At 38.9% G+C, this 13,452-nt stretch overlaps 1 non-coding gene across 1 annotated transcript; it reads left to right on the forward strand.

The window, feature by feature from the left end:
• The first annotated feature begins 6,081 nt into the window (after positions 1 to 6,081).
• On the forward strand, positions 6,082 to 6,188 carry LOC130498283 (small nucleolar RNA R71). Its single transcript, XR_008937198.1, has one exon. It is a non-coding gene; the product is annotated as a small nucleolar RNA R71 (small nucleolar RNA).
• Positions 6,189 to 13,452: the final 7,264 nt, after the last annotated feature.

The raw sequence follows: 13,452 nt of genomic DNA on the forward strand, positions 1-13,452 counted from the left end.
GCAGACTAAACCATTTATTTGTCAAAACTTATTTCAAAATAATTTGTCATAACTCATGAAATAAAAAGATAACGATACCTTTAGTTCACTATACGCAGTTGTAGTATTGGTGGGTATTGACCATCACGTCCACCAAAAGCTTCTTTGCGCATATGTTCTAGCAAACTTAGTATCTTCTCCTTTACATTTAGGTCAGGCTGCATTATTATAATTGGAAACTTACAACCCAAGTTATCAGAGAGATAAAAGGCAGGTGAATTATAGAAACACACAAAAATAACCTCTTCCTTCACTATTTCGACCATGTCAATCAAATAGCACAGTCCAACGATGAGCTGGTACACGTTCTCGCCACAGTTCTTACTTAAAGACTCCAATGCCTGCACCAAGCATGCATCATCCAAAAAATGTGGTCAAACCCACACATACATGACTCAAACCAGAGCATTTAACTTAAGATCAACTCACATGAAGTGAAGAATCTGGACTTTAGGGTTTTCGCTTCCTACTTCTTCTTGAGCACATTCACTGCTTCATTTGCTTGGCTAGTAAGGCATTGAACAGAGTCAAAATTTATTTACAAAGAAACTGAAAACTAGCGAGACAATCGTGACTAGTAGGTTTGTTTTTGTAACCTAGGATCCATGTTGATAATTCAGAGTTCAATATTACTATCCCAGTTGGACCGTTTATTTCTGTAGCCCTTTTGCCCATGCAGCCGTTTGCCATCTTAGGATCTCTTTATCAATCAAATCCTAAGTTCCAATTTTCTGTAAGCTGATAACAGGACTTTTCAGGTCCCTATCAAATGAAGTAGTATGTGAGATGTCGAACCAATCCTATGTGATTTCAATGCACTGAGAATACAAATCTATGCTTAATCTAAGTGCAAACAGGTTTTGAATGATGATGTGAACTAGAACTATGCTAAAATGCAATAAAGGAACAAGCTTTCAATCAATCTAGGACAATAGGACTCATGGGGCTAGGCATTTGACTTTAAGTGATTAAGATCCAAGCTAAGGGTGGCAAACTTTCAATCAAATAACTTCCTTAAGTCTAGAACACTGAAATAAGCAAACTCTATGGTCAAGAAGAATGCTCATTTGCTTTAATCAACTAGACATCAAAGGTCTTTGAGCCTAAAAGATCTAAGCAATCATTGGGACGAGTCTACTAACTATCTAAACTCCCTTAACACAATGGTCTTTGTGTAAGGTAAGTTTAGTGCAAGCTCTACTTGGTTCAGACATTTCATCAAACACCTTGTGGGTGGGAAATGTCTAGAGCTCTAGAATAAAGAGGCCAACTTTAATCTAGCATTAAGAGAAGTAGACAAGCAAGGAAACAAGAGATCTAACACTAAACACCCTTAGATCTTCACTTAATCACCCTAATCACCCTAGCCCATGAATCCAAAAGGTAACTACTCACTAATAGACATGAATAACCCAAAACCCATGGATGGTTGAAGGTTAATCATGCTTAGTGGTCAAGATTGATCAATAATCACAAGAGATAAAGATGAAAAGAAGCTCAAGATTAAGTCTTTCACCAAAATAGCTAATGTGATTACAATGAAAACAAGATATCCTAACCTTTAGGTCTAAAATGTATTTATACTAAGCTAAAACTCGAACTGGGTCAACCCAACAACCCTGGGCCGACCCAAATAGAAAATGGATAAAGTTTGTTTTAAACTCCGGCCGCAGCTCCTCAAGACCGCGAAACTAGGCCGCGAAATGCATGTCCAGGCCGCGCCCGTCTCATCCCGCGGTAGTCACCCGCGAAATCTTCTGGTCAGCTCGTCGAACTCTCGCCGCGGCCTTCCTTAGCCCGCGGTGGTTGCCTGCGGCCGTCATGCTCCGGTCGCAGCCTCCATTTGCCCGCGGTGGTTGCCTGCTACCGAACCATTACTCACCATTTGGACGTTTCATGACTTCTTAAAGTCCAAAATCTGATTAGTACTTCTCCAAACCTGAAAACACATAAACACCATGCAATGCAACCTAGACAAACCTAAACACTAACTTAAATAATCAAAATGAATGCAAAATAGATGGTTGAAACCATGAAATACACAAGATATCAACTCCCCCACACTAGACCTTTACTTGTCCACAAGTAAACTTTCAAGATCAAGATGGAGAAGAGGTTTGAAAGGGGGGAGCACATAAGCAAAAGAAACACTTAGAGCACTCAACTTTACATCCTAAAGAAACATAGCAAATAGCATGAGAAACTCTCTTATTACACTCTAGCTTCTCTAGGCCTATCAAGATACTCCTATGCCTTTACACAAGATGCAATACTCATCAACCAACAAGTCTTCCTACCAGCTCTCACATTGATTCACACACACATACACAAGGTGGATTCTCACAAATGGGCACATGATCTCAATCATTTGGCTAGGTAAACAAATGGTTTAAAGTGAAAGAAGAGAAGGGTTCAAATGCATCATTTTAAAGTAGTTATCACTCAAGAACAAGGAGCTTGATCATTATGCAAAATTTATCTAAGATTAGAAGCAACTCATGCATACATGGATCCATTCTCATCATTCTACCCTTTTCCTAAGTGATTACAAGATCTATCCCCATTCACTTCATTCCATAACCCAAATGGCAACTCATTTTCATGTCTACCCCAATGAACAAATTTCTCTTTTTCTTTTCTTTTTACTTAGCCACTAGGGACAAACTTTGCTCAATGCTTAGCTCTCACTTCTCTTTTCCCTTCCCCACTATCTTATTGATTCTTCTTATCATTCATTTTTTTTTCTTTTCTTTTCTTTTCTTTTCTTTTCTTTTTTTTTATTTTTTTTTTTTTATATTTATTTAGGGGAAGGAGTCAAAAAACACAATCTAGAGCTCTCTTTTTTTTTTCTTTTTATTCTAAGGTCCCTAAGGCTTTTCTTATCAATCTACACTCTTTTGTTCATCTTTCTCAACTTTCTCACTACCCAAACCCAAGACACAAGCTTATAAAAGACATAAACCCAACCATCATCCTAGAAGCTAGCTCAAATAATGATCCTATGCTAGCAAGAGATGAGAACAAATCCATGTCGCCTCCAATACTCTCAAGATTTTGCACATGACAAGCTATCAGAAAAGGCCTCACTCATGCAAAACAATGCTGGCTTCAAAGAAAGGTAAGGGTTCAAGGGTGAGGGAGTTCCATTTGGGTTAACAAAGAGTGGTACAATGGAAAAAGATAACCCAAATGTGTATGAGAACCATGATCAAGTATGCAAATGCCCATAAGCGAGAGAAATTAAGTTCATTTAAGCCTAAGTTCAGTTTGGAGCTGGTTTTCAGAACAATGTCAATGGCAAGCAAGCATACAAGTTTCAAGAAGAGTTTTCAAGGCTCGAAGCGTGCAAGGTTTTAAAGAGATGCTTAGGCTACTTGATATGCTTAACTAGGGTGTCACTTTCAGTGCAAATAAGTGTTCTTTACAAGGAATTATCAACAGCTGCTCCATATGCAAGTGAATGCAACCTATATGATCTAGACTCAATTCTAAGAATGCAAGTAATGCAACTACATGATTCTTTATGCATTTTTCAAAATTTTTAATTTTTATGGTTTTTCTATGCATATATGAATGTACAATGCAATGCATGAGACTCACAATCAACAAAGCAAACATGATCAAATACTTGGTACCTCCCCCACACTTAAATCACACAGTCTCTGTGTGAGTAAGAGAGAAGGAGATACCGAAAATATGATAAAGGCAATGATATGTACAAAGAAGGGTTGGAGTGATACCTCAAGTGGAGAGTGAGGTGCGGTAATGGGTGTCTAGAGCTGGAACTTGGACCTGGCCTGAAACTTCTACCACACTTATTGAAAACATAAAGAAATGAAAATTGCAAATTTATATACAAGGATAACCATGGGAATTCCTCCCAAGTGAGCTTGTTTTGAGTCACTAGCTTGACTACCTTTTCTCTTGTACTAGTGAGAAGGAGGATCCTTCCCACCTTCCAGAGTGATGGTGAGGACTTGAGAGAGAAGCTCTTGAAGCTTGATTGGATCATCTTGGAACTGTGGAGTGATGATGGCCCTTGCACTTGAGAATGGCTTAGACCTTCCCTTGCACTTGATCTTATACTCAATAGCTCCATCCTTGAGTTTCATTGGGTGGAGAGTGAGGGTGTGAAGAGTCTTCTCAAGAGGTGGAGGGTGAGATTCCTTCACAATCTTCTTCTTGCCATGGGAGGCCTTTGTGGCTTCACTCACCTCCTCCTTTGGAGCACTTTCCAAGTGCTCATCACACTTCTCCTTAGGGGACTCTTCACCAAGAACCTCATTCTCAATACCACTCAGCTCAGCCTTTGTCTTCTCAATGGAGGATGCTCCACAAGTTATTGTGCCACAATACTCAGGTTTCAACTTAGGTGATTGAAGAGGGTAGGAGACAGCTTTGTTCACATTTAGGAGTGTGACTTTGTTGTTGGCAAAGTCTATGCAAGCTCCCACTGTTGTGAGGAATGGAGTGCCAAGGATCAATGGGACTATCTTCCCAGTTTCCATCTTCAAAACAGTGAGGTCTATAGGGATGGTGCATGCTCCAAGCTTCAAAGGGAAATCCTTGATGATACCAATTGGGGTTGTAGATGAGGAATCCCCAAATTGGAGCGTAGATGTGTCTTGTAGCATGTGCTCAATCCCTAGACTCTTCATCACCTCAAGTGAGATCACATTCACACTTGCACCAGAATCCACTAGAGCATCATCAAAGTTAAGCTTTCCAAGGGAACAAGGCAAAGTGAACATCCCTTGGTGTCCTAGTTTAGGGAGGGACTTGGGTGGGATTGGTGGATCAAGCTTGAGTGTAGAGATGTCCAGGAGCTCTGCTACTTCAGCTTGGTGGTCTAGAATGTCTTTGATGAGCATCATCTGGACATGAGCAGCTTGCATGTTGTGAATCTCTGGAAGCCTTACTCCAATATCACTCAAGTCTTTTCTGAATTTGGAGACCACCTTCTTTTGAGCTTTGGTGAGGAATCTCTCTGGAAAAGGGAGCTTGTCATAGGGGGATAGCTCAACCTCAGTGTCTTCCTGCTTCACCACATTCAGCCTCTGATCAGATCTTCTCTCAACTGGTTTCTCAGCCTTGTGCTCTCTGCTCTGCTCAACCTTTGCTGCAACTATCCTGTCAGCTTCTTGCACAATCTTGGACTCAGCTGTTGCAACAACCACATGCTCAACCTGTTCAATTTCAGTTCCAAACACCAATCTTTCAATCTCATCTACCTCTCTCTTGTAGTTGGCGACCTGAGAAGTGTCACTAGAGAGGAGAACATTGCAATGTTCTCTTGGGTTTGACTCTGCTTTCCCTGGGAGAGTTCCCATAGGCTGCTTGGAGGATGAAGGCAAAGAAGCAACCTGGCTCTCTAAAGCTTTGACGTGAGAGGCAAGTTGCATGTACTTGTTGTTGAGGTCAGAATAAGTTCCATCAATCTTGGCATGAACAGCCTTGAACTCATCTCCAATGTCTTTAGCAAATTTTCCTTGAGCTTCTAGGATTTGTTTGAACATAGATTCCGTGGTTGAACTTGGAACTTGAGCTTGAGAAGAGCTTCCTCTAGCTTGAGTAGGCTGGTTGCTTTGATAACCACCTTGTTGGTTGTTGTAGAGGGGCTTTTGCTGGTAGTTGTTTTGGTATTGAAAGTTGGGCTCTTTCCTATACCAAGTTCCATTGTTATTGATAAAGCACACCTCTTCATGTCCTTCCAAGCCATCAATCTTCTTGATCTCAGCAACCTGCTTTTGTTGCTGTTCCCCAACTGATTTCATCTGATCCAGCTTAGCTTTGTTGGCAAGAAGTAGGTCCAGCTTCTCTTCCAAAGACTTGAGCTCTTTCTTGGTCTGCTGATCATCACTTCTGTTGACTCTATCATGATCCTCACTGTATACTGAATCACTCTTGGCCATGTTCTCTATCAGCTCCTCTGCATCCACCTCGTTTCTGCCCAAGAAGAATCCATTGCTGGCTGTATCAAGTCTGTTTCTACACTGTGGTATAGCTCCCCTGTAGAAGGTACTCAACAAGCTTTCTTTGGAGAAGCCATGATGTGGGCAATGAGCTTGGTAGCCTTTGAACCTCTCCCATGCTTCACTGAAACTTTCTAAGTTCCTCTGCTGAAACCCAGAGATCTCATTCCTGATCTTAGCTGTCCTGGAGATGGAGAAAAACTTGTCTAGAAAGGCTTCTTTGCACTCATCCCAAGTAGTGATAGAGTCGCTTGGGAGAGACTTCTCCCACTGTCTTGCCTTGTCTCCCAGAGAGAAAGGAAAGAGCCTGAGCTTCAAAGCATCTTCTGACACTCTATTGGTCTTGGACAAACCACAGTAGCTATCAAACTTGTCCAAGTGGTCAAAAGGATCTTCAGTAGCAAGACCATGATACTTGTTGTTCTCAATGGTGTTGAGTAGTCCTGACTTGATCTCAAAGTTGTTGTTCTCCACAGCAGGTGCTCTGATTCCCAACATATGACCATGAATGTGAGGGCGATCATAGGTTCCAAGAGCGCGAGCTTGGCGCTGTGGGTGTTGTGGTCGAAGGTTGGCAGCTCCTTGACCATTTCCCTCTTGGGCAGCTTCCAAGGGGATCTCTCTATCTTGATTCGGGTTCTGATGGTGAGCCATATCAAAACCCAATCTGTTGAAATGAGCCTGTTGCTCCTCTTTTCTCCTTCTTCTTGTATTCTCTCTTTCCAAAGCTCGGATGTCTGATACTAGAGGAGTGAGGTTTGTAGTCCCTCTACTTCTCAAGTTCATACACCTGAAATGAAAAAGAAAGAGGAAAAAGCAGAGCCAATATCACAATAATAATAAAAATGACTTAGTCTCAAGCAAATGACTAAATCCCAATGTCAAAATCACAATAGAACTTGGCAACGGCGCCAATTTGATAACAGGACTTTTCAGGTCCCTATCAAATGAAGTAGTATGTGAGATGTCGAACCAATCCTATGTGATTTCAATGCACTGAGAATACAAATCTATGCTTAATCTAAGTGCAAACAGGTTTTGAATGATGATGCGAACTATAACTATGCTAAAATGCAATAAAGGAACAAGCTTTCAATCAATCAAGGACAATGGGACTCATGGGGCTAGGCATTTGACTTCAAGTGATTAAGATCCAAGCTAAGGGTGGCAAACTTTCAATCAAATAACTTCCTTAAGTCTAGAACACTGAAATAAGCAAACTCTATGGTCAAGAAGAATGCTCATTTGCTTTAATCAACTAGACATCAAAGGTCTTTGAGCCTAAAAGATCTAAGCAATCATTGGGGACGAGTCTATTAACTATCTAAACTCCCTTAACACAAAGGTCTTTGTGTAAGGTAAGTTTAGTGCAAGCTCTACTTGGTTCAGACATTTCATCAAACACCTTGTGGGTGGGAAATGTCTAGAGTTCTAGAATAAAGAGGCCAACTTTAATCTAGCATTAAGAAAAGTAGACAAGCAAGGAAACAAGAGATCTAACACTAAACACCCTTAGATCTTCACTTAATCACCCTAATCACCCTAGCCCATGAATCCAAAAGGTAACTACTCACTAATAGACATGAATAACCCAAAACCCATGGATGGTTGAAGGTTAATCATGCTTAGTGGTCAAGATTGATCAATAATCACAAGAGATAAAGATGAAAAGAAGCTCAAGATTAAGTCTTTCACCAAAATAGCTAATGTGATTACAATGAAAACAAGATATCCTAACCTTTAGGTCTAAAATGTATTTATACTAAGCTAAAACTCGAACTGGGTCAACCCAACAACCCTGGGCCGACCCAAATAGAAAATGGATAAAATTTGTTTTAAACTCCGGCCGCAACCTCCTCAAGATCGCGAAACTAGGCCGCGAAATGCATGTCCAGGTCGCGCCCGTCTCATCCCGCGGTAGTCACCCGCGAAATCTTCTGGTCAGCTCATCGAACTCTCGCCGCGGCCTTCCTTAGCCCGCGGTGGTTGCCTGCGGCCGTCATGCTCCGGTCGCAGCCTCCATTTGCCCGCGGTGGTTGCCTGCTACCGAACCATTACTCACCATTTGGACGTTTCATGACTTCTTAAACTCCAAAATCTGATTAGTACTTCTCCAAACCTGAAAACACATAAACACCATGCAATGCAACCTAGACAAACCTAAACACTAACTTAAATAATCAAAATGAATGCAAAATAGATGGTTGAAACCATTAAATACACAAGATATCATAAGCACAGATCAAAGACACCATGATCTCTTTAGTACACAGCTATAAGCCTATAACAAGAAAATCCAAAGCTGAACAAACAAACACCTCTTTACCTTGTTCAGACGTAAGAAACAAAAGAAGAGCAAACAAGAGAAGATTTGTAAGTCTCAGGATTCGTATAGAGATGAAACAATTTGAAGCAGCTTTCGGACAAGGTAAAGATTCTTCTGATCGTGTCAAGTTCAGATCAGCCTTTCGACGTCTAGAGTCAACTGCAACTTTTCTTCTTTGGATGCACAAACACTAGTTGCAAACTTGTGTTTTGGTTTTTCTCTAGCTTAGGCCTCGGCGTTTTACCCTAATCTACCTATTTAAAACCAAACCGAAAAAAGCGAAACCGAATCCGAACCACTATATAAAAATATATGAATGGCACTTATAAGCTTAATATTTTGGGGTATTTGTATAACTCGAACCGAATCGAAATCCAAAATAGGATCCGAAGTTATCAGAAATTAGTTAGAATGTTAATTTTTATATCTAATCAATTTAGATATTTTACAATATTCTGAGATCTTTTTTAGTTTGTTTTATTTGTTATTTTGACTACTTTTTAGTTAGTTTAGATAGTTTAACTCATTTTTAATTATATTTATCAATAATTTATATATTTTGAAAATAAGTTGTCAAATTTTCAGGTTACAAAAATATATTTTTGGATGATTCATACATTGTTACAATCTTATTCGAACCGAATCCAGAAAAAAATCGAACAGAATCTGATCCGATAATTAGTAAAAACCGAATGAAATTTATGAGCATAATACTGAAAATCTAAAAATCTGAATCAATTGAACCGAAATCGACGAGTCCTCAAAAGCCAAGACCTACTCTAGCTTATTGGTTTACTTTAATGTATATACCCGGTTTAACGGTTTGGTTAACTTAGATTGATTTGGTTCAATTGTACAGCTGAATATAAATACTTGTAATTACACATTTTACATTAATAAGAAATCATCTCGATATTATCTTCTTATTCTCTCCCAAACAAGCTTGAACGTAACATAGCTTTTAGACATTAAGGCAAAGTCACCGTCGACTTTTTGTTGGTCATTTTAAAGTCATTTTCATAAACAAAACATAAAAAAATACTTGGGTAGCAATTAATAATCTTTAGAATCATTCAAGATTAGGAAAGTCATTAATTAGTCGAATCGATATACACACGGCATCATCACCCGTAAAACCCGATGACAACTAGGGATGTTAATATGGGTAAACCCAGCCCGTTTAGACCCGCCCCATTTAACACCCACCCCATTTAGAACTCATATAAGTTTAGACCCATATAGGTTTAGACCTATTAGGGCTATCCATTTAAAACCCACGAAATTTATATGTACCCATTTAAATTCATTTAGACCTATTTAGATCAGATTTTTTTGTATTATTTATGTTTGTAAAACGATTTTACATAGATAATTTATCAATAATTTTTCTTACCAAAATCCTAAAATCGAATTTTCCCGCCAAAATCCTAAACTCGAGTTTTTCGCCAAAATCTTAAAATCGAGTTTTCCTTCAAAAATCGTAAAATTGAATTTTCCTATCAAAAACACAAATCATTTCCGCCAAACTGTAAAATCGAGTTTTCCCGCCAAAACCACAAATCGAGTTTTTCCGCCAAAACCGTAAAACCGAGTTTTCCCGCCAAAACCGTAAAATCGAGTTTTCCTATAAAAAAACACAAATCGAGTTTTCCTGCCAAAACCACATAACCGAGTTTTCCCGCCAAAACCGTAAAATCGAGTTTTTCCGCCTAAATCGTAAAATCGAGTTTTCCCGCCAAAACCACAAATCGAGTTTTTCTACCAAAACCGTAAAACCGAGTTTTCCCGCCAAAACCGTAAAATCGAGTTTTCCTATTAAAACACAAATCGAGATTTCCCGCCAAAAACCACAAAATCGAGTTTTCCGCCAAAACCACAAACGAGTTTTTCCGCCAAAACCGTAAAACCGAGTTTTCCCGCCAAAACTGTAAAATCAAGTTTTCCTATCAAAAACACAAATTGAATTTTCCCGCCAAAACCACAAAATCGAGTTTTCCCGCCAAAACTGTAAAATTGAATTTTCCCGCCAAAATCGAGTTTTCCCACCAAAACCGTAAAATCGAATTTTCCCGCAAAAATCAAAAATCGAGTTTTCTCGCCAAAACCACAAAATCGAAATTTTCTGCCGAAATTGTAGAATCAAAAAATTTCCGTCAAAACATCAAAATCAAAAAAAAATCCGCATAAACCACAAAATCGAATTTTATGTTAAATTACAAAAAAAAACATAAACGGGTTAAATGGGTCTCCATTTATTTTAATGAAAACCCATTTAATAAATGGGTTTTAAAAAAGTTACCCATTTAAAACCCGACTAGCTAAATGGTATAAATGGGCATTTATTTTTTTGAAAACCCATTAAGAACCCGCGGGTTTAAACCCATTTTAACATCCCTAATGACAACGTTCATTTGTTGATCTGTTGTCCCTAGGAGTCCATATTAAAACCATAAGCGCGTTTCCTAACTGCAATAAATAATACGAACTGAAAACGCGTTTGGAAGATGACTTCATCTAGGCAGGCATGACGGTTCAGATATCCGATCAAGTTCTAGTAGAGCTTTTAGGGTTTTCAATTTCAGTATTCTAGGCTCCACACCATTAGGGTATGTTTTATAATTTTGTGTAAGATGTATTTTGGTTTCAAACTTATCTCGGGTTTGGATACTAAGACCATCATTAAACCCAATCTTTTAATTTGAGTTTTTTAGTTTCTACTAAAAAATGATTCTTAATTTTTCTTAGATTTTAACTAACAAAATCTAAAAAATCTCTTAACCAAAAAGTGTAAAAAAATAAGTTAAATCATGAGTTAACAACTCCGACTAACAGACCAATGTTAATCATGCCCTAATACTCTAAGTTTCATGGAGGGTTTTCTTATGTTGGGAATCAAATACATATAAAAGCTTTTAAACTTTAACTAATATACCAGATTACCAAGTTTCACCAAATTTTTAAATAAATATTTAAAATAACAAAATTAAGTATTTTAAATATTTATTTAGGTTTCAAATACTAATTTGGATTTTCAAACCAAACATTTTTCATATTTCAAGATGTTCTTGTTTAGGATCCAGATTGAGAGATACATTGTATACAACTCTATAGGATCGGTTTACATATTTTTAGAGTTCGTATCGGATACTTATTCACCGGGTCGGATCTCTGGTTTTTTCCTAGGCCTAAACGGATCTCACACAAGTCCACAAAGGACCCACTGATACGTCCTGGGTCGGGACAGGATCACTCAAACGGACTTAGGGATATGAACTCGTCAAAAGGGAGAACTGATGGGATGAACGGTGACACAAAGGGTTGCGGAAGGCCCAATGATACTACCAGAGGTGAACTCCGAAGAGAACTGATGGGATGAACGGTGACACAAAGGGTTGCGGAAGGCCCGATGATACTACCAGAGGTGCTTGATTGTCGCCTGATATGACTCACAGGTCCGACAAGGAAGCAAACTCGATCTGTTGCCGGATATGACGCACCGGTCCAACGAGAAAGAGAGTGTTACTTGGAGCTAACCACCCCAAGAACAAAAAGTGAGATACCCTCTCAAGGTTCCAAAAATAAACACTCAAAACTTATTTTATTTCATTGATCAAATGGCCTTTATATAATAGGCAAAGCATACAAAAGGTTTAGTCAAAACCTAGAAACTTGTAAACTAATAAATATTTTAGACTTGACTAAAGACCAAAGACCAAAGACCAAGACCAAAGACCAAAGACTTTTGACTGAACTTGGGAAATTGTGCTCGCGAAACTCATCAGCTGGTCGCGCTCTTTTGCATAATCGACGGTCTCTGAATTGCCGTCAGATTGATATATTATTCGACCATGGCTTGCATTTTCTTGTTGGACCCTTCTTTCTTTGGGCTGAAATATGTTCATAAACATATTTCCATAAATCATCAAGTCCATCTCGGTTAAACTCAAGCCCATAAACCAAACCTTCTTGATTTGTTTCAGTTGCAGATTCGGAGTGCATCATTCCCTCCTCCTTTAAAAAGATTTGCCCTCAAATCTGTCTTTGATTACCTTCAGATGTGATGATCTCTTGGCTTCTCGTAGAACTTTTTTTTTTGTTTTTTTGTAAAGAAAAGAAGATGAAAGGTAGAAGATGGACGAAGAAGATGGAAAGATACAGACAAGTACCGGTTGAGTGGCTCTGATACCAAATGATAGACCCAAAATCGGGAAGGATGGCTTTGGCCGGATGTTGGATATGATCCGAGAAGGCAATGGCACTTCTGAAACTGGATGGAATGATAGGATCGTCAAGAGGTGCGGAATGACTCTTGATATACCCTCGATCTAAGGCTAACCACCAAAGAACGGGTGTAGTGCGTTGGCTAACCACCAAATAACACACAAAGATGATTGGCTGACCACCAAAGCAACAAGCCCGTTCAAACCGATGAACTAGCTAAAGAACTCTCTCTCACTCAGAGAAAAGAAACAAAAATGAAACCAAAATGAACTGATTTTTATTCATGAAATGGATTACATATTTATAGTAGAATGAGTCAAAGAAAGACATAAATAATTGTGGAAAACTAGAAACATAGAAAACACAAACAAAGACTAAGACTAAAGAATTTTGTAGAACCGAGAAGTTGAATTTTGACTAGTCTTTGAAGAAATCAATGCAGGCCACGACTTTGACTCATTTTATTGATATTTCTTGATGCAAATGGGCAGGAGACCATCAGGAAAGGCCTGGTCGAATTTGGTGTAAAACGAACCCAAATTGAATTTGTTATGAATTTTTCGGTGGGCCGAAAAAGGCTCATTTCGCCCAGCAGCTAAACCAGCTCTTTCTTCTGTTTCACTTAGCTCATTCAGCTCCAAGTTAGTGTCACTTAGCTCATCCAGCTCCATAGTAGTGTCACGATCTGATGGAAAAATCTCGGTTGGATCAAGTTGGTCGAAAAATGATCACCATCATGGACCGTGTCCATGAACCAAAAAGGACGGTGCTCGATTTTGGTTCTATCACCCACCCACCACCAAACAAGAGCATAAACACACAAAAAAACTTCACTCTTCTTGAACTTGAAGCGAAGCAAAGATTATTGACATTGATTAAGTTTTAGACCAAAAG

This window comes from Raphanus sativus, chromosome 7 (genome assembly GCF_000801105.2).
Source record: "Raphanus sativus cultivar WK10039 chromosome 7, ASM80110v3, whole genome shotgun sequence".
In the NCBI taxonomy this organism is placed as follows: Eukaryota; Viridiplantae; Streptophyta; class Magnoliopsida; order Brassicales; family Brassicaceae; genus Raphanus; species Raphanus sativus.